Source organism: Scardinius erythrophthalmus (genome assembly GCF_964197995.2).
Source record: "Scardinius erythrophthalmus genome assembly, chromosome: 4".
Classification (NCBI taxonomy): domain Eukaryota; kingdom Metazoa; phylum Chordata; class Actinopteri; order Cypriniformes; family Leuciscidae; genus Scardinius; species Scardinius erythrophthalmus.
Genome location: NC_138224.1, coordinates 47,730,332 through 47,756,662, shown reverse-complemented (window position 1 = coordinate 47,756,662; position 26,331 = coordinate 47,730,332). Strand labels below are relative to the sequence as shown.

The 26,331-nt window shown below is 43.3% G+C and overlaps 1 long non-coding RNA gene across 1 annotated transcript in view; it reads right to left on the bottom strand.

Moving 5' to 3' along the window:
* LOC308689647 overlaps positions 1 to 26,331 on the bottom strand; it is a 1,235,845-nt gene that overhangs the window by 257,500 nt on the left and 952,014 nt on the right. The window lies entirely within an intron of this gene.

Genomic DNA, 26,331 nt, shown 5'->3' with positions numbered 1-26,331 from the left:
AAGAATGGCCTTCTGAGCTGCCATAGTTGCAACTCTTGCGTCATCAGAACAGTGTGTTCAACGCATCACCGTTTCTGTTTAAAAAACGTTGTGCAACGTTTTGTCGGGGATGAACGCAGCCCTGGGGTGCGTTTCCCGAAAGCATCGTTGGCCAACTATGGTCGCAAGTTCATCGCAATGTCCATTGAACTCTATTGGTAACGAGGGAACTTGCGACCATAGTTGGCTAACGATGCTTTCGGGAAACGCACCCCAGGTTAGCCGTGGAGCGTAAGTTACTATGGCGATGAACACTGCTAAAAGCCAAACCACTTTCATGGTGCCTAAAACCCTGGGTTGGCACAAATTAATTTGAAACACACCTGGCTAGCCACCTAAACCGGCTTCACGGCCCCTTATTTGTCACTGTTAGTTTATTTTATGTTTTTAGTTAAGTATTTTTTTTTGTTAATTTTCATTTTTTAATGAACTGCTTTCTAATAGTTGAATGAACATAAAGGTCAATTTCATTTTGTTTGATTTAATTCTGCAACTGTCCTAATTGTTACTTAAGGTTAAAAAGTGATTCTAACTATGTGAACTTTGTTCAAATAATGTTCATCAAGCCTGTTTCTCTATTGTACTTTTTCATGTTGTCTTTGTTTGTACGTGTTTAAATAAAAATATAATAAAGCAAAATGCACAAATGTGAAAGTTCTGGATTATTCAACTATGAATTAAAGAACAATAGGTTACACTTTATTTTAAGGTGTCACTTTTATTAACTGTCACCCCCATTTTTGGCCATAGACATGAAAATGCAAAACTTAAACTGCTGTAATTCATAAATGCTTAGCAATACAGACATAAGGTTGGTCTCTTTCGAAAGATGACAATTGGAGGATTATTGTTGAAGTGGAAAAATAATAAAAAAAAATATTTTTTCTAAAAGTTATTTAAGTTTAAGTTTATTGTTGTGAAAATTTGCTGTAATATTTGTTTTATTTATTAAATATATATATATATATATATATATATATATATATATATATATATATATATATATATATATATATATATATGTATTAATAAATATATGTTTCAGACTAAAACATGCTAAAAAGTTCAAGCCACAAGTCTAAATGAGTTATGTTTAAAATTTCAACTTGATATCTCAAAAATTGAGGTTTCTGTGAGACTTTAAGTCTTACCACAAATGGCCACTATGAGACACCCTTCTTCATTGGTGAACACACACACAGGGAGAGAGGGAGAGAGAGATTTTATTTAATTTTTTTACCTTATTTACAAACATTTTCACTTTTCTATACAAATTGCAACTGAAACCTGAATAAGACTTGTAAATAATGAAAGAAAATAATAATGAAATAAAAGTACTGGAAAAATAATTTTAATAATAGTTTTAAAAAATAAAATAATAGTTTCCAATTTTTCAACTATTTACAAACTATTCACAAATATATAAAGATTTTCACAACTTCTGAACACTACAATCTATTTAAATCATGGCAGTAATTGAAGCAATCTCGTGTTGCTTGGAAACACAAGTACGATGCACATCCCTGGCAGAACACAAGCGCTTTCCGATGGCACACTCGGCATCTTCGCCTGGGGTCGTCACCTATTAGTGGTGTACATTGGCCTGTGGCAGGCATAGCCTGAGGGTTCTCCTGTCATGTGAGGTGCAGGAGCAGGAGGAGCAGGCTCACTTGGAGGCATCCAGTCTGCAAGCTCCATAACCAAATCTTCACTGAATTCCCACTGTGTTTTTGCTCTTTGATTATGAGCAGCAGCCAACTGCTGGTGCGGGATGAAGGCATTTACCACTGCAATGTCAATAAAGTGGTAGAAAATCGAGTGGAACCACTTCCTGGTCTTTCGGAGTACTTTGTAATACCCGACAAGGCCATCAGAGAGATCAACTCCTCCCATGTACCTGTGTGGAAAATAATATAATAAATTTCAAATCTAAATGCAAATGTAAACAAGTAAATAAAATATACACAACACCACTGAATAAATTCAACTCACTTGTTATAGTCATGCACTGCAGTAGGTATAGGTACAGTGAGTTCTGTCCATCCTCCAGCTCTCGTCTTCACCATCCTCTGTACGGTGTGATCTCCATCTGCTGAATGGAAGGAGGAGCACATGAGCACCTCCCTGGTGTCCTTCCATTCGACAAAGAGGAGCCTGTTGTCTCGAATTCACCGCATACTCCCATGGGGAGCAATTCTGGGCAACTTGTTTTCAGTAATTTGTGGGAAGCCCACCCGGTTGCTCCGAATGTTCCCACAGGCCCAGATACCCTTCTGGAGGAGGTCTCTGAAAAGTGATGGCCTGGTGAAGAAATTGTCTACATACAGCTTGTAGCCAGTTCCCAGCATCCACTCATCCACAAGCACCATCACAGATTCGTAACTCAGCCCCTTACATTGTCCATTTTGATCTTCAGGGGATTTGCCCTCATAAATAAAAAAATCCCAGGTGTGTCCATGGGCTGAATCAGCCAAAACAAAAAGCTTGTACCGCCACTTTGTTGGCTTCTCTTTTTAGTACTGTTTCAGCCCAATCCTTGCTTTGGATGCCACCATCCTCTCACCTACCCAGAGATGCTCACAAGTCTCTGAGCTAGAGTCCAAGTCAAGTCTCAAGTCTCTGAGCTAGAGTCCAAGTCAAGTCTCAAGTCTCTGAGCTAGAGTCCAAGTCAAGTCTCTGAGCTAGAGTCCAAGTCAAGTCTTTGAGCTAGAGTCCAAGTCAAGTCTCAAGTCTCTGAGCTAGAGTCCAAGTCAAGTCTCAAGTCTCTGAGCTAGAGTCCAAGTCAAGTCTCAAGTCTTTGAGCTAGAGTCCAAGTCAAGTCTCAAGTCTCTGAGCTAGAGTCCAAGTCAAGTCTCTGAGCTAGAGTCCAAGTCAAGTCTCAAGTCTTTGAGCTAGAGTCCAAGTCAAGTCTCTGAGCTAGAGTCCAAGTCAAGTCTTTGAGCTAGAGTCCAAGTCAAGTCTCAAGTCTCTGAGCTAGAGTCCAAGTCAAGTCTCAAGTCTCTGAGCTAGAGTCCAAGTCAAGTCTCAAGTCTTTGAGCTAGAGTCCAAGTCAAGTCTCAAGTCTCTGAGCTAGAGTCCAAGTCAAGTCTCAAGTCTCTGAGCTAGAGTCCAAGTCAAGTCTCAAGTCTCTGAGCTAGAGTCCAAGTCAAGTCTCAAGTCTCTGAGCTAGAGTCCAAGTCAAGTCTCAAGTCTTTGAGCTAGAGTCCAAGTCAAGTCTCAAGTCTCTGAGCTAGAGTCCAAGTCAAGTCTCAAGTCTTTGAGCTAGAGTCCAAGTCAAGTCTCAAGTCTTTGAGCTAGAGTCCAAGTCAAGTCTCAAGTCTTTGAGCTAGAGTCCAAGTCAAGTCTCAAGTCTTTGAGCTAGAGTCCAAGTCAAGTCTCAAGTCTCTGAGCTAGAGTCCAAGTCAAGTCTCAAGACTCTGAGCTAGAGTCCAAGTCAAGTCTCAAGTCTCTTGTGGTTATAATAAGTGTTGCATCACGTACAGCGAACCATCCAGGCTGCTTAGAACACTGCATAGCTATATATAAGGAATTCAAAGCATGCAAAATTGAGGTTCCCTTGTCTGTCGCTGAGTTATAATGAAAGGCCTTGGCTCCTATTGTGCTGGCTCTGTGGGGCCATAAGACCAAATATAGAAAATGTTATACTTTATAATACTAAAATTGACATACTCCTATTTAGTTCAAAACTGCAAAACATCACATTGTAGCTAACTGCAAAACACTATTGCAACGAACCAAATGATGTGAAATATACTATTATAAAAATATACTATTAAATTTATAAGCAATAACAATGGTTATTGTCATAAGTGTATTGTGATTGTCAAAACATTTTAGTAACTAAACTGAATTTTATTAGGTTTAGTGGCAACATGTTACAATGTTAACATGGTACAATTTCTGGTAAGCTACGTTTTGTTATTATTGCTTGACACAAATTTCACGATTCCAATTAAATTAAATTCTTGTGATTTGATGTAATATTTGGATAAATATTAGATACACAAGATAGGCATCTCAAGAAAAAAAAAGAAAAAAACTCACCTATCAGCTGGTAGTATTATTTAAGGTTAAAAATAACTCAAATTAAATATAATGCATTTTTTATATTATAATAACAACTTTAGTAAAAGTAAAATAAAATACTTCAAGTAAAAATATAATAAATACATAATATAGTACACATATTTAGCAAAATACTCTCTATAGCTATTTTTTTCTAGCCAACTAACATGCTATAGCCCATATTATGGTCATTAAAGCTAGGGTAGGCAATCCTGTAGAGCTAGCCAGATTTGAAAGTGGCACCTCTTCTAAGCTCCGCCCCCTCCTGTCAGTGCTCCGTCCAAAGCCACGCCCCCCCACAAACATGAACGCGCATCCACATTTGGAGTCAGCTGCACTTCACAGGAAAGCCGAGTACTTCAGCACATTATGGGCATCAACCAAACTACGTCATGTCTCATTCACCTGTAAGTAAACTATATTATTATTAAAATAAAATAAAAACATGGCTATTGTTAGTAATGTTACTCGCAGTTTTCAGGCTAACGTTACACGTTTGGTGTTGTATGAACTCGGAAATGTAGCTACGTCTCTTTGGATAAAAGCGTCTGCTAAAGTAAATGTAAAAATGTAACGTTTTGTTTTGTTACTATCACTGGCAAACGTGAATTTTATGTTTTTATAAATCTTCGTTATTTTGGTTGTTAGAGCTTCCACGACGAGAGCATTGGATCTGATTGGGCTAATACAAGCTACAACAGTAACTACGTTGCCTAACATAACATATATCATGGAAATAACAAATCCCCCCGAAGCAAAACAAATAATTACCTGTCCAGCAGAAAGACCGCAACCTCGGCATCGCTTTTTAGGCCCTTCAGCTTCCTTAGTTGTCTCCAGCGTTCAAAGGATGAACCGATGTTGACCCGAGTTTGTCCTCTGGCTTTATCAAGCGCCAGTTTCGTTGCAGCCTTTTCTGCCTCAGACTTTCTTTTTTTAGCCTTTTTGTCAGGGCGAGTAGTTACAAGCAAAGCTGGTATTGGTAATTTTGGCTGCATTTTATCTGCCATTGTGCCGCAAACTCCTGCTTAGTCGGTGTAGTGAGCTATATGTTTCCGGAAACGGTGACATGTGATGAGCGCACGTAGGGCAGCGCACGCAGTGGGGCGCGGGCACGAGACATGAAGGCATCTGATTGGTTCTTTACATTCGCACCGAATGGCAGTGATTGGTCAGAGTTTTTACTGTCCTGCAGCTGCTACAGAGGTCAGATTTTTTTAATTCCTTTTTCTGAACACATAATGTATTGACTACTATCAGAATGGAAGGACAATTTCACCCAGTATAAAAAAAAATGCTTCTGAACAGGAACGCCTACCCTAGCTTTAAATGACTTTCTTGAGGTAAATGTTATGTGACATAATTGTTCTCCAGCTGTTTTATTGACCCCTTTCCGTGAATAAAAAACACTGATTGATCGATATCATGTATGAGGAATATACATTTCGATAAGTTGTATCTTTCAACAGTGTTCTTGTTTATTTACTATTAGCTAGTAGAAAGGATCGGTTCAGGTGCCGTTAGGGATCTGTCATGTCACATTTACAAGCGCCAAAACGGTATTTATTGTTTGAATTTTGTTGTAGAATTGACAGAATCTGAGAGCTGTGATTTTTTTTTCTATCATAAGTAACCTGCTCTGTCTAGTCTGTCGGTCTCCGTGTCCTCTTTGCTTTGCGATTTTTCTGTGTGTGAGAAAATGGATGTGTGGCGTGAGAGCGTGTGAAAGGTGTCAATCGCGTGAGTCTCACGGTGAATGCGTGAGTGTTGGCAGCTCTGTTGAAGTTTTTAAACCCAAAGCTTAAGATGAATGGCACAGCAGTGAGCGGCCGGTGCAGTCGACATGTTTGTTGTCCTCTCATGTGTGGCCGCGCGCAGCAGATACGTAGTACGTCACGTGTTACGTAGGCAGGTTATAGGTAACGGAGGGAGGGGAATAACAGCGAGCTCATCAGATGTTTCCTGAAAATAAACATTATTCACGAGTCCCGCACAAGGCTGGATTAGTACCCCCAGGGGCCCCTGAGCACTGAAGCTCATGGGCCCCCCCTCCCCTACCTGACAACCACACCGCACCACCAGACCCACTACACACACACATGCACGCACGCATGCACACACACACACACACACACACACACACACACACACACACACACACACACACACACAATACTAAGGCCTACCAGGTGTGGGATTTGTCATGCCAAATCACAATTGGTCAAAAGCTGAATGACTAGTTCACAGGACACAAGACAATGAAGCATAAAATCATCCCAAGGTAGTGTATGGCTCAAGAGACTATTTATATGGCAATATAGTGTTCACTAAAACTCACCAAAGCAGAAAGCACAACAGTAATTACGAAACGTGATTGACTGAAGATACAACAATGCCGTCACACAACACAGTGCAGGGTACAAAAAGAACAGTCACTAAGTGAGTTGGGCAACTTCACAGACTGCAAAACCAAACAGATACTGCACTTTACAACTAAGTCTCAAACAGGCCTATGGCAGCATCACAACATGATGCAATTCACATTTGATATGCAAACAGCATTTCAATAAACTCAGCAAAATATGTTCATTATGTGGTCTCACAGTCGCAAAAACTATGTAAGCCGACTCTCGACAGATAGCATAATAGCTCTTAACTTTAGAAGTTCTTTTTTCTTTTCTTTTTCTTTGCATAGTCACAGATCAAATCCTCAAAGTTCAGCTCCCTCACCAGCTCGGACTCGATGGCCATCGAGGACAGTGCAGAAAGCCTCTTCTGACCCATAGTTGTCCTTAATTAATTTTTTATTTGTTTCAGCTGTGAAAATGTCCTCTCTCCCTCACAGTTGGATACAGGTAATGTGAGAAAAGGCCTGAGAGCAACAAAAACGTTGGGAAAGGTTGTCTGCAGTCCATTCCTCAGCACAACCTGCAATAGGTTTGCAGGTGTCTTATCTTGCTCACTGCTGACAAAAGACCTAAACTGGATCAGCTAAAGCAGAATCCATGTCAGTTGGATATGAAGATGAGAGAGCATTGGCCCGTTTGCAGAGATCAGTGTCATCACAGTCCATGTCAAACAAGACACCAAAACGACCATTTATGTCTCTGTATGCATCCAGCCGTTTGTTCAGTCCTGACAGCAAACTGTCAATAATTGGATTGAACGTTTCAACCGTTGCTTGTAAGCTTAAATCGGTTCAGCACAGTGTCCCAAAATATGGTCATGAGTGCAGTCTCCAGCTTCCCAAGCTTGTTACACAGCACAGCGGCCTCGCGCCTTGTGTCCTGTCGCTCTTCGTTGTCAGAGGCTAACATCTGTAAAGCCCCTGTTATTTAAAGGGCACCTATTATGCAAAATTCACTTTTACATGGTGTTTGAACATAAATGTGTGTTGGCAGTGTGTGAGCAAAACCACCCTAGAATGATAAAAATCCACCCAGTAGTTTTTTTACTATCTCAATAAATCATAAGCACTGTCTCAGAACACCCTGTTCTAGATTTTCCTCATTGTGACGTAGAAATGAGCTAAGCCCCACCGACGTGATTTGATTGACATCTGGTTTTGGCATAGACCCCGCCCTCGGTGATCTGCATCCTCCATTGTTTCAACGACAGCCGGTAATGTCTCCTAAGAAGTGTTGGTCTTCCGTTGTGGAATGTAAGAATGGACATACTAGTCTTCACTGACATCAGAGCCACTGAAAACGCAGCGGATGGATTTTATTTATGAAGAAAAGGCGCCACTTAAACTTCCTAAATACGAGAATCATGTTCTGACTGACTGTTTAGTGAACGAGGGTCAAAGTTAATCCTCAAGTGTGCATGTGTATGGTTTTTGCTCATACTGTTCGCGATCCAACGTCACCTCCAGAAGAAGTAAGTGTATTTTATTATTTTTGAGCAAATAGTCATTTCAATCGATGTCAGCCAGTTCAACAACAAATGCGTCTAAAGCTATTTATTGTCGTCGTCATAGGATGTCTCACCAAACAACGTCAGACTGTTTTATGTCACGTACATTATTTTTTACAGCAATAACAAATGTAAAATGAATACCTCTCATAAACGTCTATCTCCCTACAGCATTTGTTTTCTGGTTCTGTAACGTTAGCCATCTTCTCATATTTGCCACATAAGCGTGTTTGTAAGTTAGTTTAAAAAAAATGCGCGAAAGTTTTTGTGTGTGTGTGTTGCACATCCATAATTGCAAAGGGGACGCGATTAAAACTTTGTAAGTACATAAATGTATCAAACAACCATTCCGAGACGTTTAGTCTATTCTCATTCTTGTTTATTCTGTGCCGGAGTCTCTTCATCATCTGGGTCCAGCAGCAGGGCGGGGATATGCAGCTCATTTACATTTAAAGTGGTATAGACCAAAACAGCTCTTTTTAAAACAGGCCCCAAAAATGACATTTTCAAATGGTTATAATAAATTAACTGTGGGGAATTTTGTGCTGAAACTTCACAAATACATTCTGGGGACACCCAAGACCAATATTACATCTTGTAAAAAGGGGCATAATAGGTGCACTTTAAGTATAATTTTCATGCAGAGCTTTTGTGGAATCTCCTCTGCAGCTCCATCGTGTACAGGAGAGGGATTTTAGCGTCAGTGTGATGTTGGCAGCAGTGGCGTAGCCACGAGGGGGCCTGGGTGGGCCTAGGCCCCCTCATTTACATGTCCGGCCCCCTCAGATTTCTGATTGCTTAAAATAAAATAATAAAAATAAGAAATTGTTGATGTGTTAGTCTAAATGATAGATTGACAAATCAAAATACTGCACGGTAAAATGCGGCTGTTTTCAAACTTGATTTGACGTGTTGTGCGTAACCTACGCTGTCATCTTCGCGTGAGAGTTCATGCGGTGACAATGGCAGCGTTGTGCAAAGTACGATATTACGCACGAAAAATGAGCAAGAAGGAGAAAATAAGCCATCTACATCTGAGTTTGCTTCAGCTTACTACAAGACGACAGCGAGTGAAGCGGCTAGGAGACAGAAACACACATATTTCATCACAGGAATAGCGGTGAGACTTCGACTCAGATCGGCACAATGCGCAATGACTTGTTTGCAATTGATGAACCGCCTTCACAACCAGTGATGACCACATTTCCTGTATAGCCTATATGTGTTGTTGTGAAGAGTTTGGTTTCATAACGCGATAAATCCATTATGATTAATTTGAGTAATAATGTGTTTTCTTTACCAAGAGAGTGGAAAGGTTTTTTTAACTTTCACGTAGCATATTTAGGTTATAATAAAATAAAAATTTCAAATTTTTTATATATAAATTTCAAAATATTTTCAAATATTTATTATAAAAAAGGATTAGTTTCCCCCCAAAATGCAATAAATTCATGACACTTTTTTTCCAAAATGCAATTAATCCATTGAATCAATATAAAAGTTATTTTTCATATTTTAACTGTTGAAAATACACAACAAAGTAAGTTGATCCACATATGACAGCCTCTGAACTTGGTCAATACTAATCTTATATATAACTTACAGGCACTGGACTAAAAATAGCCGACATTAAATCACCATCGCTAAGAAATACCTCCTGAACTTTTTTGACGGCGATCAGCTGTAAAATGGCTTGGTCCTGCTCGGTTTTCGTTGACTTTGAGTAAAACAATTGAAAGTGTGGGAACAAGCAACAGTCAGCATTTTTACTCCTCCCGCGTGCCTCATCTTCTTAATCTCCTCAAGTAGCCTAAATGATTAGATTTCGATGGCTTACGTTTCTTCCCCACCGCAGAAACCACCACAGGGTCACCAATGCCGTCAAAATTTTTTTTTTTTTTTTTTTTTTTTTTGTGGATCACAAAGTAGGCTAGAAGGAAAACTAGGATGCCGGGTTTATTCAAAGCGCCGCCGTTACGGTTTACAAAGCGTGGAATGGTGCGCTCACTGCGCTGTGATTAGTTGAGCGGATGTATCGCATTCTGCAGAGAAAGGGAAAAGGAAAGGGAGAAAACATGACAGAATAACACGGCGGATATCGCATTTTACGTAAAATAAAAAATGGACTTTTCAACACCGACCAGATACAATACAGATTTTTGCGGGAACTAGCCTATATATATATTTAACGTCATATTGTCACGTTTTGGAACCAAACTCTTCATATATTTGCTGAGTAAGATGACATTGACACTTTTTATAATCGCCCTTGTAGACTCATGTAAAAGATAATAATCGCCGAGCTATGTCATAGGCTGCTATATCCTAGGCTATATATATATAGACTTCTAAGGAAAAATTTCGTTTGGTCCCCGGGGGCCACTCCCCCCCCGCGCTGGGCCCCCCCAAACCCCAAAAAATGCAGTTTTTCCTAAACAACTACCTGAACCGTGGCACCGAGGATGAAGAAATTTTTATGGTATGTTGGTCTACTAGACTTTTACAGAAAAATTTCGTTTGGTCCCCGGGGGCCACTTCCCCCCCCGCGCTGGGGCCCCCGTAAATTTTTCGTCAACGATACCAGGGACACCGAAGCACCGGGGAAAATGAAATTTGGTGGGCATGTAGCCCCACTAGACTTCTAAGGAAAAAATTAGTTTTGTCCCCGGGGGCCACTCCCCCCCCCCCGCGCTGGGCCCCCCCCAAACCCAAAAAATGCAGTTTTTCCTAAATAACTACCTGAACCGTGGCACCGAGGATGAAGAAATTTTTATGGTATGTTGGTCTTCTAGATTTTTACAGAAAAATTTCGTTTGGTCCCCGGGGGCCACTTCCCCCCCCCGCGCTGGGGCCCCTGTAAATTTTTCGTCAACGATACCAGGGACACCGAAGCACCGGGGAACATGAAATTTGGTGGGCATGTAGCCCCACTAGACTTCTAAGGAAAAATTTCGTTTGGTCCCCGGGGGCCGGCCCCCCCCCCCGCGCTGGGCCCCCCAAACCCAAAAAAATGCAGTTTTTCCTAAATAACTACCTGACCCGTGGCACCGAGGATGAAGAAATTTTTATGGTATGTTGGTCTACTAGACTTTTACAGAAAAATTTCGTTTGGTCCCCGGTGGCCACTTCCCCTCCCGCGCTGGGGCCCCCGTAAATTTTTCGTCAACGATACCAGGGACACCGAAGCACCGGGGAACATGAAATTTGGTAGGCATGTAGCCCCACTAGACTTCTAAGGAAAAATTTAGTTTTGTCCCCGGGGGCCACTCCCCCCCCCCGCGCTGGGCCCCCCCAAACCCAAAAAAATGCAGTTTTTTCTAAATAACTACCTGAACCGTGGCACCGAGGATGAAGAAATTTTTATGGTATGTTGGTCTACTAGACTTTTACGGAAAAATCTTGTTTGGTCCCCGGGGGCCACTTCCCCCTCCGCGCTGGGGCCCCCGTAAATTTTTCGTCAACGATACCAGGGACACCGAAGCACCGGGGAAAATGAAATTTGGTGGGCATGTAGCCCCACTAGACTTCTAAGGAAAAATTTCGTTTTGTCCCCGGGGGCCACTCCCCCCCCGCGCTGGGCCCCCCCAAACCCCAAAAAATGCAGTTTTTCCTAAACAACTACCTGAACCGTGGCACCGAGGATGAAGAAATTTTTATGGTATGTTGGTCTACTAGACTTTTACAGAAAAATTTCGTTTGGTCCCCGGGGGCCACTTCCCCCCCCGCGCTGGGGCCCCCGTAAATTTTTCGTCAACGATACCAGGGACACCGAAGCACCGGGGAACATGAAATTTGGTAGGCATGTAGCCCCACTAGACTTCTAAGGAAAAAATTTGTTTTGTCCCCGGGGGCCACTCCCCCCCCCCGCGCTGGGCCCCCCCCAAACCCAAAAAAATGCAGTTTTTCCTAAATAACTACCTGAACCGTGGCACCGAGGATGAAGAAATTTTTATGGTATGTTGGTCTACTAGATTTTTACAGAAAAATTTCGTTTGGTCCCCGGGGGCCACTTCCCCCCCCCCGCGCTGGGGCCCCTGTAAATTTTTCGTCAACGATACCAGGGACACCGAAGCACCGGGGAACATGAAATTTGGTGGGCATGTAGCCCCACTAGACTTCTAAGGAAAAATTTCGTTTGGTCCCCGGGGGCCGGCCCCCCCCCCGCGCTGGGCCCCCCAAACCCAAAAAAATGCAGTTTTTCCTAAATAACTACCTGACCCGTGGCACCGAGGATGAAGAAATTTTTATGGTATGTTGGTCTACTAGACTTTTACAGAAAAATTTCGTTTGGTCCCCGGTGGCCACTTCCCCTCCCGCGCTGGGGCCCCCGTAAATTTTTCGTCAACGATACCAGGGACACCGAAGCACCGGGGAACATGAAATTTGGTAGGCATGTAGCCCCACTAGACTTCTAAGGAAAAATTTAGTTTTGTCCCCGGGGGCCACTCCCCCCCCCCCCCCGCGCTGGGCCCCCCCAAACCCAAAAAAATGCAGTTTTTTCTAAATAACTACCTGAACCGTGGCACCGAGGATGAAGAAATTTTTATGGTATGTTGGTCTACTAGACTTTTACGGAAAAATCTTGTTTGGTCCCCGGGGGCCACTTCCCCCTCCACGCTGGGGCCCCCGTAAATTTTTCGTCAACGATACCAGGGACACCGAAGCACCGGGGAAAATGAAATTTGGTGGGCATGTAGCCCCACTAGACTTCTAAGGAAAAATTTTGTTTGGTCCCCGGGGGCCACTCCCCCCCCGCGCTGGGCCCCCCCAAACCCAAAAAAAATGCAGTTTTTCCTAAATAACTACCTGAACCGTGGCACCGAGGATGAAGAAATTTTTATGGTATGTTGGTCTACTAGACTTTTACGGAAACATTTCGTTTGGTCCCCGGGGGCCACTTCCCCCCCCGCGCTGGGGCCCCCGTAAATTTTTCGTCAACGATACCAGGGACACCGAAGCACCGGGGAACATGAAATTTGGTGGCCATGTAGCCCCACTAGACTTCTAAGGAAAAATTTCGTTTGGTCACCGGGGGCCACTCCCCCCCCCGCGCTGGGCCCCCCCAAACCCAAAAAAAATGCAGTTTTTCCTAAATAACTACCTGAACCGTGGCACCGAGGATGAAGAAATTTTTATGGTATGTTGGTCTACTAGACTTTTACGGAAAAATTTAGTTTGGTCCCCGGGGGCCACTCCCCCCCCCCCGCGCGCTGGGGCCCCCGTAAATTTTTCGTCAACGATACCAGGGACACCGAAGCACCGGGGAACATGAAATTTGGTGGGCATGTAGCCCCACTAGACTTCTAAGGAAAAATTTCGTTTGGTCCCCGGGGGCCACTCCCCCCCCGCGCTGGGCCCCCCCAAACCCAAAAAAATGCAGTTTTTCCTAAATAACTACCTGAACCGTGGCACCGAGGATGAAGAATTTTTTATGGTATGTTGGTCTACTAGACTTTTACGGAAAAATTTAGTTTGGTCCCCGGGGGCCACTCCCCCCCCCCCCCCCCCCGCGCGCTGGGGCCCCCGGAAATTTTTCGTCAACGATACCAGGGACACCGAAGCACCGGGGAACATGAAATTTGGTGGGCATGTAGCCCCACTACACTTCTGCGGAAAAATTTCGTTTGGTCCCCGGGGGCCACCCCCCCCCCCCCCTGCGCTGGGCCCCCCCAAACCCCAAAAAATGCAGTTTTTCCTAAATAACTACCTGAACCGTGGCACCGAGGATGAAGAAATTTTTATGGTATGTAGGGCCCACTCTTAACCTGTTAACCTTTGCCAGTGCGCCCGCGCACTGAAGCGTTTTTTTTTTTTATTTAGTTCAAATTTACTATCAGATTTAATGTTATGCCTTGACAAACTATACATCATTAAAAAGATATAATACTCAAGTTTCAGTATTTGACCACTATTGTATTCTGAGAAACTTATAGCGACAGTTATTTCTAAATTTCTGTCAGGAGTTATGAAATGAAAAAATGAGTCGATACCTTTAATATGAATTATGCGCGTCAGCCGCTTTCATTCATAAAAAAACTCCCGTGCTGTCGTCATGACAGCGATACACAAAACAACGTCCCTCAGGGCTTTTAGCTCAAAAATGTGCAGATTTGGAGAAATATTGATAGATTCTCATAGGTTTACATCAGATTTCTATTGACAGGAATAATATTTATTGAATTTATACCCAAATGCGTCGATGTAATCTTTATGAGCGTTTGGCACTCTCATTTACTGGGTTTTCAATTCATACCAGAAGCCTGAGGGCGCTATAAGCACAATAATAACCCATATATGGGACATGAAGAAGAGCCATAATCATGTGACATTCCAGGACGTCACTGATACCAGAGATACACACAAAGCTAACAAGAGATAGCGCTGTATCATGCAGATACAGATATTTTGAAGACAATAAACATGATTGCAATGATATTCGAGTTACCTGTGTTTTTCAAGCCATGCCAGGTATTTTAATAATAATAGATTATATGTATAATGTAATGCTAATCTATAGACCATCATTGTGCAGAATATGATCAAATAGTATATTTTCTGTCAGATTTTTTTTATCTGATGTCAAATTAGATCACAGAAGATTATTTAAAACACTTCACTTGCGTTTTAAAGTAAGTTTGAAGCACAAACATGGTTTTAATCTCATAAATTGTCATGTATTGATGGTGTGCTAAGCTAACATGCTAGCTAGCTCTAGGTGCTTCTATCTTGAAAAAAATGAACTAAATACAGAGTTTTAGACTTATCATCTTCAGATTTTAAACATAAAATGTTTAGACATGTGGCTTTAGCTGTAGTGCATTTCTAGATTGCTACAGGGTCAACTTCAATTTTATTTTCATGAAGATGTTTCATAAAAATAAATTTCTAATAACTTTACAAAACTTTAAAGCTATTTATAAAAAAAAAATTCATTATGACAATAATTAATTCTACATTTACAATAAACTGCCAGGTGTCAGCTTTCAAATGAGATCATACTTGTGCTTTTAGTGCAAAGGGTTCATGAACTGTATCTGTTTCAGTGTGGGTATGTCATTTCTGGGGATTTTTCAAAAGTGGGCTTGCAGCTTAACAGGTTAAGGGCCCACATCAACCTAGCCCATAATCAGTCATTTGTGATTTGCGCCCCTCCCATAAAAAATGAAAATGCAATATTATTCTGCTTTAATCACCCCTATCTTCAGTGGAGATGTTCAGAACTGCACCATATTTCATGTGTATGATTAACTTGACATCCTCTGGGGGTATCCTCTGCTAAGTTTTGTAGAATTTCATCCATGGGGGGGGGGGGGGGGGTATAAAATAAATTCATTTATGTGCACATTTAGTGACTGTACACTCATCGGCCTGTAGATGGTGCTGTTGAGCGAAGGGTTGCTGGTTTAGGATGATACTGTCACACACACACATGCAGGAATACAAACAAATGCAAGCATGCACACACACTGACATCCACACGCAAAGACACACACCCATACACACACATACAAATCCACATGCACAGACACACATACATACACGCACAGACACACACACACACACACAGACACACACATACACAAACACACACACACACACACACACACACACAGACAGACATGCACATACTATTACTTTTTATAGGTATATACATAAACACGCAATACAGCCAAATTACTCCACGTCATTTATTTTTGTGGAAAGCCAGTGCAGGCCTGAGCGGCGGTCATATTTTGTACCGCGATGCGGTACATCTAGTTTTTGAACCTTTTTGAAAAGGTTCTAATTGGACCTTTTTAGACACACTTTTGGTATGTATATATATATGTATTATTATTATTATTATACATTACTACTTTAATCCCATTTCACAACACAGACACAACCTATTATTCTTCTTGAAATATTTATTTAATATAGGCATATACAAATTTGAACACAGGACAGAAGTACATATGAAGACTTATTAAAACTGGAATAGAATATAGAGAATATAGAATATAGAATATTACATTTCATGGAAAAAAACTAACAGAATGCAACTGAATATTCACAATAAATATTATTAACCCATTTAATGTATTTACATCATGTATTTACACACCCACACAATCATACAATATATTGAATTGGCCAAAATTGGCTATTTTAATCTCTGGGTGATATATTTTATATTATTTATATTAGCCTATATTATTATTATTATTATTATTATTATTTATATTATATTCAGAATATTATGGGAAAAAATATAATGTTCACAACAACCCATTCCATGTATTTACATCATGTATTTACACCCACACACACACAAGACAAACAAGAAATTGGCCATTTTAATCACTGTGGGTGGTATTTTGGTTTCTGTGTTATGGCACATTAAAAGCTTTTCAACAAATTTCAGGGTGTTTCTCATCTTTGCAGCATACTCAATGTTGAAGATGAAGTGTATTGCCATCAGAACAACAAGAGCCATGGTCAGATAATTGGCCATATTTTGGTATTTTGGTATGTGCCGTGGCTGAGCCCCGGAGAGCCCCCCAATTTAACCATGTATTATAAGAGCAAAGGTTTGTAGTTCACTTTGCAATTTACAGAAATTGTTTTTTGATTAATGTTTACTAAATTATAATTTATTGTCTTTTCTATAAATTTTTTGCATTTATCCTCCTGAAAGGGCATCTTTTTCAGGGCTGTAGTTTTGCTTATAATTGTGCAAAGTATTTTTAAACTAACAAGTGAACAACAATAATGGAGCATCTTTAATGATCAAGTGCTTTGAATGTGTACAAATTTAAAAGTTCCATTCATGTATGTTCAGGAGCTAATAGCAAAGCAAGGGCCTAATAACAAAATACTCATTTTTTTTACAGTCCATCTTATAAGGTTCAAAAAGGGGCCTTGACAACAGGCCAGGTTCTTATATGAACCCTTCTGCCACAACAAAGGTTCTAAAATGAACTGACAACATGTGCCAAATAATCAGTGGATCATTACAGAACCTATAGGTTCAACTTTGAACCTTTTTTATAGTTAGAAGTTCATATTTGCACTTTAAAGTTATTTTTTTAACCCCAAAGGTTCAATCTCTTTTAAGAGTGTAGCTATGACTTTCTTTGTTTTGTCACCCATTAAGTCAATAAATTCATCACAGATAGTTGATGGCAAATATGAAGTCTTACCACGACCCTTCTGACCCTACTTCTGCAAATGCTCCATTAAAAATGGATCAAATTGTGCGAGCAGCTCGAGGATTCCCAGGTAATTACCATTATGTGGGGATCCCAATTCATCATCTCCACGGAAAGGAAGCCCCCTTTCACTCAGAAATTTAATGACGGTAACTATACACTTCAATACATCCTTCCAGTACTGTCCTTCTGCTTCAATTTGTCTCCACAGTTCCCAGATGTTTACTGCGACGTGTAAGTGAAAGCATGCATTTTCTGTGTTCACCACTCATTTCATGTTCCGTTATTCTGTCACGGGATGACGAAATACAAAAGGTGCGAGGACTCAAGTGCGGGAGAATGATAATATTTATTAAAGAAAAACAAGTACAAAAACAAAACCCACGGGGGGGAAAACAACTAGTCAAATACAAACCAAAACAGAACATAAACTCACAAGGGAATCACAGGGTGCGGGAAACATTAGACAACGAACCGACACAGACTGCAAACAAGAGGGGACTAATAAAGGGAAACAAATCAAGAGGGAACAGGTGGAAGAACTCAAACAATAATCAGATAACAAGGGGGAGGGACCAGACAATGACATGAGCACATGGCCCAAAATAACAAAACACCCATGTGCAGCACAAGACAGGACAGGCATGTGACATTACCCCCTCCCTACAGAGCGGCTACCAGACGCTCCATCAGACCAGGGCGGGACGGGAGGGACAGACCAGGGACAGACCAGGGCGGGACGGGAGGGACAGACCAGGGCGGGACGGGCCAGGACGGAGCAGAAAGTCCAACGGGCGGCCAGGGCGGAGCAGACAGTCCATCGGGCGGCCAGGGCGGAGCAGACGACCCCTCGGGTGGCCAGGGCGGAGCAGACGACCCCTCGGGCGGCCAGGGCGGAGCAGACGACCCCTCGGGCGGCCAGGGCGGAGCAGACTTTCCCTTGGGCGGCCAGGGCAGAGCAGACTTTCCCTCGGGCGGCCAGGGCGGAGCAGACTTTCCCTCGGGCGGCCAGGGCGGAGACTCTCCCTCGGGCGGCCAGGGCACAGGAACAGACACCACCGGCTCAGGAACTGGAACACACACCACCGGCTCAGGAACAGACGACACTGGCTCAGGAACAGGAACAGACACCACCGGCGGGACGGGCCAGGACGGAGCAGAAAGTCCAACGGGCGGCCAGGGCGGAGCAGACAGTCCATCGGGCAGCCAGGGCGGAGCAGACGACCCCTCGGGTGGCCAGGGCGGAGCAGACGACCCCTCGGGCGGCCAGGGCGGAGCAGACGACCCCTCGGGCGGCCAGGGCGGAGCAGACTTTCCCTTGGGCGGCCAGGGCAGAGCAGACTTTCCCTCGGGCGGCCAGGGCGGAGCAGACTTTCCCTCGGGCGGCCAGGGCGGAGACTCTCCCTCGGGCGGCCAGGGCACAGGAACAGACACCACCGGCTCAGGAACTGGAACACACACCACCGGCTCAGGAACAGACGACACTGGCTCAGGAACAGGAACAGACACCACCGGCTCAGGAACTGGAACAGACACCACCGGCTCAGGAACAGGAACAGACACCACCGGCTCAGGAACAGGAACAGACACCACCGGCTCAGGAACTGGAACAGACACCACCGGCTCAGGAACTGGAACCGACCCCAACGGCTCAGGGACTGGAACAGACACCACCGGCTCAGGGACTGGAACGTACACCACCGGCTCAGGCACTGGAACAGACACCACCGGCTCAGGCACTGGCACAGACACCACCGGCTCAGGCACAGACACCACCGGCTCAGGCACAGACACCACCGGCTCAGGAACAGACACCACCGGCTCAGGAACAGACACCACCGGCTCAGGAACAGACACCACCGGCTCAGGAACTGGAACTGGCACCAACGGCTCAGGCACTGGAACTGGCACCAATGGCTCAGGCACTGGAACTGGCACCAACGGCTCAGGCACTGGAACTGACACCCCCGGCTCAGTCTCAGGAACGGACACCACCGGCTCAGGCTCAGGAACAGACACCACCGGCTCAGGAACAGACACAGGCTTGACGGCGGCCATCTTGTCAGGGGACACAGGCTCGGCAGGCGTGACGTGAACGGGCTCGGCGGCGGCCATCTTGTCCGAAGACACAGGCTCGGCAGGTGTGATGTGAACAGGCTCGGCGGCGACCATCTTGTCCGAAGACACAGGTTCGGCAAACGTGACGTGAACACTCTCGGCGGCGGCCATCTTGTCTGAAGACCCAGGCTCGGCAGGCGTGACGTGAACAGGCTCGGCGGCGCCCATCTTGTCCGAAGACACAGGCTCGGCAGGCGTGACGTGAACAGGCTCGGCGGCGGCCATCTTGTCCGAAGACACAGGCTCGGCAGGCGTGAAGTGAACAGGCTCGGCGGCGGCCATCTTGTCCGAAGACACAGGCTCGGCAGGCGTGACGTGAACAGTCTCTGTGGTGGCCATCTTGTCCGAAGACACAGGCCCGGCAGACGTGATGTGAACAGTCTCTGGCTGGGCAGACGTGACGGATCGCTGGGGTGGTGCAGGCAGTGCGAGCAGCTCGGGCGGGGCCAGTAGAGCATGACGCCTGGGCGGCGCGGGCAGAGCAAGACGCCTGGGCGGTGCGGGCAGAGCAAGACGCCTGGGCAGTGCGTCAGGGACGGCAGTCACCTTCGGGATGGTCTCCGTGTTAGGAGCCACCGGACTCGGGACCACCGGAATAGGGACCACTGGAACAGGGACCACCGGACTCGGGACCACCGTACTCGGGACCACCGGACTCGGGACCACCGGGACAGTCACGGAGGGAGTCTTCCTTCTCCTCCTCCGTTTCGGGACCACCGGAACTGGGACCACTGGACTCGTGACCATCGGACTCGGGATCACCAGAAATGGGACCACCTGACTCGGGACCACCGGACTCTGGACCACCGGAACTGGGACCACCGGAACTGGGACCACCGGAACAGTTACGGAGGGAGCCTTTCTCCTCCTCCTGTGTTTTGGAGCCACCGGACTCTGGACCACCGGCACTGGGACCACCGGCACTGGGACCACCGGCACTGGGACCCCCGACCTGGCAACTCTCTCCCGATGACGCACAAGACCCTCCACCATCGTCTCAAGACTGACCCGATCAAACGCTGATCGGATCAGCCAGTCCATCGGTTCGTCGAGCGCATGATTGAACAAGTCCTTAAGAGCCTCCTCGCCAAGATTCAGCCCCTCAGCTGCGCTGCTGAACCTCCGGCTGAACTCTCTTACCTCCGTCCCCTGCTGACGGAGGGAGACTAGCTCCTTGAATTGGAGAATCTGCTCCCATAGCGGACAGGAGACTGGTTGCGCCCCTCTTCTCCGCTGAGTCCTCATGAGGTCGGTTCGTTCTGTCACGGGATGACGAAATACAAAAGGTGCGAGGACTCAAGTGCGGGAGAATGATAATATTTATTAAAGAAAAACAAGTACAAAAACAAAACCCACGGGGGGGAAAACAACTAGTCAAATACAAACCAAAAGAGAACATAAACTCACAAGGGAATCACAGGGTACGGGAAACATTAGACAACGAACCGACACAGACTGCAAACAAGAGGGGACTAATAAAGGGAAACAATTCAAGAGGGAACAGGTGGAAGAACTCAAACAATAATCAGATAACAAGGGGAAGGGACCAGACAATGACATGAGCACATGGCCCAAAATAACAAAACACCCATGTGCAGCACAAGACAGGACAGGCATGTGACAATTCTCTCTGGATGTTTCCAGTCGCTAAACCCGACAACAAATGCGCTGCTGTGTGTTGATAACACTTAACAAGCAAAGCAAAAAATGTCTCCGGTGGACGGTGAATATATAATCCACTCCCGTGGCAGTTTCACCGTTGTGAAGGTGTCGGGTCAGTGCCTCGTTGGTGAGAGAGCGTGTCTTTCCGCCACTAGCCTCGTTCCCCCTCCAAGATGCTCGATATTTAGCCGCCCGATTCTGAAAGGCTGAAATCCCTTTAGTATAATTAGTATAAGTATAAAGTATAATTTCCTCCCGGACGCTCCCTGCAATCGGTCCCCATAGAGCAGGGTCTTCAGAGATGATGGTATCTGAGTTACAGGTGCATCATTCATTTCGATAGCAAATTTTTATTTAGTTTTAGTCATAGGCCGTTTCTCAATATGCGTTCTTGTCTGTACTTGTGTTAATATGAATAATTTGTAAAGTTTAAACATGCAATACAGACATATTTAGATAAAATCCCTTAAAATTCAATAAAAACACTTCTAAAGTAGAACAGTCTTTTTTTTCTTCAATGAATAATTATGCAGTCTATTACTTATAATACAACATTCTTTATTCTTTCAAGCAGACATATATATTTGTATACATAAAATATAATTAATCCTTATTAAAGCTATTAAAGAGCGGTGAATGCTTTTCTCTTTTTATTTTGTTGTTTGAATAATATTAAGTCTATACGGACGGCATTAGGTTTATTACGCACTGTTACTTTAAAGGGGACATATCATGCTAAATCCACTTTTTTAGCCCTTAAAGGGTAACTAAACACTAAACCAACTTTTTTTAGTTAATGATCTGTAAGAATGGGGCTTTATTAGTGCTGTTCATTGATTCGAGTAACTTTTTTGACATTTTGGTATAAAGTGTTTTAATTCTACAATATATGGTGTAAAAACGTCTGAGTGCCGCCCTCTTCAGGTTGAACGGTGGCTACTGCAGTTGAATTTTCCTATTGGATGTTGCGGTACTGCGTGAGCTAAAAGGTACTGCGTGACGTAAGCAGGTTCCAGCTCACCACGCCCTCCCTTGGTACGAGCTCACCACGCCCTTGGATGAGCTAGCATAGATTTATCTGTATTTAGTACAGTGGTAGGTGTAGTGTTGCTGGGTGCAACAGCACTGCTGGACTGCATAGCTTTCCAGCAGACTTGTAAATTAGGCGCCAGTGTTTGCATGCACTTGGCCTGGAAGACCGTGAGTGTGAAACCTGCATTTTACGCAGAATTGCTTTTCCAACGCAATAGAGGTGGAAATGGGCTTCTCCACGCAGCTCGCGCTGAAAAGCGACGCAGTGCCAAACGCTGCTCCTCCTGCATGGACTCCACCACCGCAGCGGCGTCTTGATGTGAGTGATCATATATATTTTAATCACAATTTATGGTTAGGCTAAAGTTAATCCTCTGGGGTCGACAAACACGTCGGCGCATTTTGCTGGATTTTTTCACATAGCGGCAAAATATGAATATGCCTATAGAGAGCGCGCGCTATTGACATCAACTCGATAAAACTCATCAGATGCATATTTACGTCGTCTTGCGACCCTGTGAGCAAACTCTCCATTTTAGACAGTCTGACAGCAGGACTCTCAGGTGCACGCCCTTGCGCTCACGGTTCGTCCCTCTATCTCCGCTGGGGTCTGCCCACTTTTCTAGCATTTTTCAAATATTGCCAGTGGGTGGAGTCAGGCTCTGACCAGGGGTTTAGTTACCCTTTAAATGCATTTTGTTGTATATTTGGAGTGTTTAGAAGTACAGAAAAGTTTAAATTATTCTCTTCAGGTGCTTCGTTGATATCTTTATATTCTGTTTTGGCCTTATTTTTCAACCTGATCCGATTTTTCTGTTATCTATGACGTTTTGTGAACTATTACGTCACAGTATTTGCAGCGGAACTGCCAAATAAGGACATTGACTTCCGGCCCAACACTTCGAGCAATCCGCCATTTTTATTTCTCGCTGCAATTTTGTAGTCCAAGCTAAAAGATGCAGAAGTTACAAGAGGGTAAGTTAAAATGTTCGGTTGTTGAATGTAGTTACCCACATGCTTAATTACACAGTCTAATGTAGATGAACTGCCGCGCTTATGACAGTGCGCATGTTTAACTGAAAGAACGAGCAGAGAGAGAGTGAGACCCGGTCGCGCGCGCGCTCACTCTCTCTCTTCAGAGCCAGGCGAAAGTGTAAACCGTCTCCAAACTAGACGCTGTCTTGCTCTCTCTCCCTCGCACATATTAATCAAAATAAATCGACACGGTGGTAAAAGGTCGGAAGACCAAAGTTTCATGTGTAAATACAGTAACACACCATTGCGATACATCCATATGAAGACGCTGTTCTGCAGGTTTGTCGTCTTAATTTTCATCTCGCTCCGGCTCCGACTCTGGCTCGAACATGTAAGGCTGGCTGGACAAGTCTTCCGTTGTTGATATTTTGTTAATAACGTGTGAATAAAAAGTTTCTGTGCCGCTAGATAATCGTATCTCTTCTATCAAACTACAAAAACGGAACGGGGTGGAGTTGAACCAAGTGTCACCTCTGCAACCTGGAGAGGGGGGCGGGGTATGAAGTGTCTCAATTGTATTTAAAGAGACCGCACCAAAACGAGTTGCTCTCAGACGCACATCAGAAAAGGGGTAGAAAAGGGGCCTGTGGAGCTATAATAATGAGGAATTCAGACCCAAGCATTGCAGTTCCACTTTATATAGACTACAAATGTATGATTTATATGTAAAAAGGAACGATTTAAAAGCATGATATGTCTCCTTTAAGACCGAGTGCAGATCCAAGAGCTTTTAAGACCGAGTGCACTGATGTACATGTCAAGTCAAGTCAAGTCAAGTTTATTTATATAGCGCTTTTCACAACACAGGTTGTATCAAAGCAGCTTCACAGTAATAAATTAGAACAATAGATCAATGTTTGTTTCTAGTGGAACGTCTACGTTTGGTAATGCTGATCAATAGTATCGTTGATTGATTAATTCAATTAAATATCCCCAAATATCCCCAACTGAGCAAGCCAAAGGCAACAGTGGCAAGGAACCGAAAAACTCCATCAGGTGACCTAATGGAGAAAAAAAAAACCTTGGGAGAACCCGGGCTCCCAACATCCGAAATTCTCACAACTGTACATTCTGTAAAGACATAACCAACTGTGTTAACTCTCCAAAACGGACATCTAGACATAATGCTGTGTGTATTTGTCCATTCAGATGCGAAAGAGAGCTCAATACCTCACGCGCCGTATAGCGATCTATGTGCAGGGCTGCACGCTTCAGGGGTCGTGTGTGTGTGTTTGTGTTTGTATGTGTATGTGCACACAAAGAACATGCCGATTAAAGCTATCTTTAAAGCCCGATTAAAGCTTGCGTCGTCACTCTTATTCAGATCTATCCATATGTCTGTTCTTCTCTTTCAGCATGTTACAGTACAATCTGCGCAACGCTAATCAGTTCTGAATGGATCTTCCCCAATCGTCCCTCTAACATTTTCGTCTAGTTTTTATTTGTTATTAGTTGTCGTCATTTAAAACTGGGTTTTATTTAGTTATCGTCTTTTTTTCGTCTGCGAAAAAAATGTCAAATTATTTATTTAATGAAATGAACACTGCAGGTGTCATTACCTTTTTCTTGCTGATGATGACCGGCCTCATCATCTCTGTCTTTTTCCACAACAACTTCGCTAAAGCTAGCTACCGTTAGCTGAGGCTGAGCGTAGCTGGTAGAGGGCAGCGATTCTTCCAAACTAACGACATCCTTCTCTTCATCGTTCTTAGCTCTTTTTAAAAAAGCTATTTATTCGCGGGACATTTTTAATAGCAGCCGTTTCTTTATCTTCCATTTTTTTTTTCTCGTGGCAGCCCCGCTGGGCTTTTGATTGCTGTCCATTTTCTGCAAACACCAACTATCCGATAATATTCTTTATTCCCGCTCACCTTTATCATTAGCCAATCAACACAGTGCATGAGGCCTGCCAACTGACATATAAAACAGACAATCCCAATACAATTTTTTTTTATTTTTTATTTTTTTATTCTGATTGGATAACTATCAAGATCGCATGTATACTATTTTTATGTAGCACAAAAAAAATAAAAATAGGTAACACTTTACAATAAGGTTCATTTATTAAACATTAGTTAATGTAGTTAATGTATTAACTAACATGAACTAACAATGAGCAATGTTCAGTTCACAGTGCATTAACTCATGTTAACAAGATTTTAATAAAGTATTAGTAAATGTTGGAATTAACAATAACAAAGATTAATAAATGCTGTATAATTATCCCTTTAGAACCTGAAGCTAAAATAGGTGGTTTTCACATATTTTGATTTTTTGACTGTAAAATTCTAAAACAATGTGCTATCTTCATGTGCAAGGTGTCATCTTTTTCAGAAAAAGATTAGCTTTCAACAGATTACAGTTATTGACCATTACTGTGTGTGGTGAGTTTGTAAATAGAATTTAAATAAACAAAAATAATAAAAAACGAGAATACATTTTCAGATTTTTATTTAGAAAAAAACAGAAAAATCACGAATGAAAGAAACACTTTAAAGTTGAAAAATGAAGTATAATACATCTATACAAGTCTTTTTTGTGACATTGGGTTGCACAGTTTTCAATTAGGACACTTTTTTTCATACAAGCTAATACTACGCACATACTAATGCGTCTATTCATAGGCACGCATGCATACACAACATGTAAAGATACGTGAAACAGTAACAGCCATCCGCCTCCCAAGATTCATTCAAAATCATCCCAATCCCCTCTTCTGCTGTCTACTAGTACCACACCACTTCTTTCGCCATGTATTTGTTCGTTTTTTTTAATTAATTTATGCGATCCAAAACACTCTAACCTGCCGTGCTTCGTATCTCTCTGTTCAAATCCTTCCTTGACGCTCTGCCAAAAAGCTGCTGTCATTTTCTGACGGAAAGAAATTACTGTAATAAGCCCTATATTGCCGAAAAGAGCATGTTGTCTACTGTCAGGGGCAATTTGAATGGTTGTGATAGTGCAAACGGTTGAAGAGTTATGGTACAATGAATACGGCTCGTATGGTAGATCCGGCCCTGGTCCCGCAGCTCGAGACCGAGTCGAGTCTGAAGTCTTTAAATTTATAAATGATTTTAGTCATCTTTAATTTTTAAAAATTAAATTTTAGTCATCTGTATTGTTTTAGTTTTAGTCGACGAAAATATAATGAATATTGTATTTGTTTTATTTTGTTATTAAAATGTTTGAATGTTCGCCGGTTCCCGCCTCCTTCTTCCAATAACATCTGAACTGCGTTACATTATCACAAGAAGTCGCACGCACGCGCTTCATG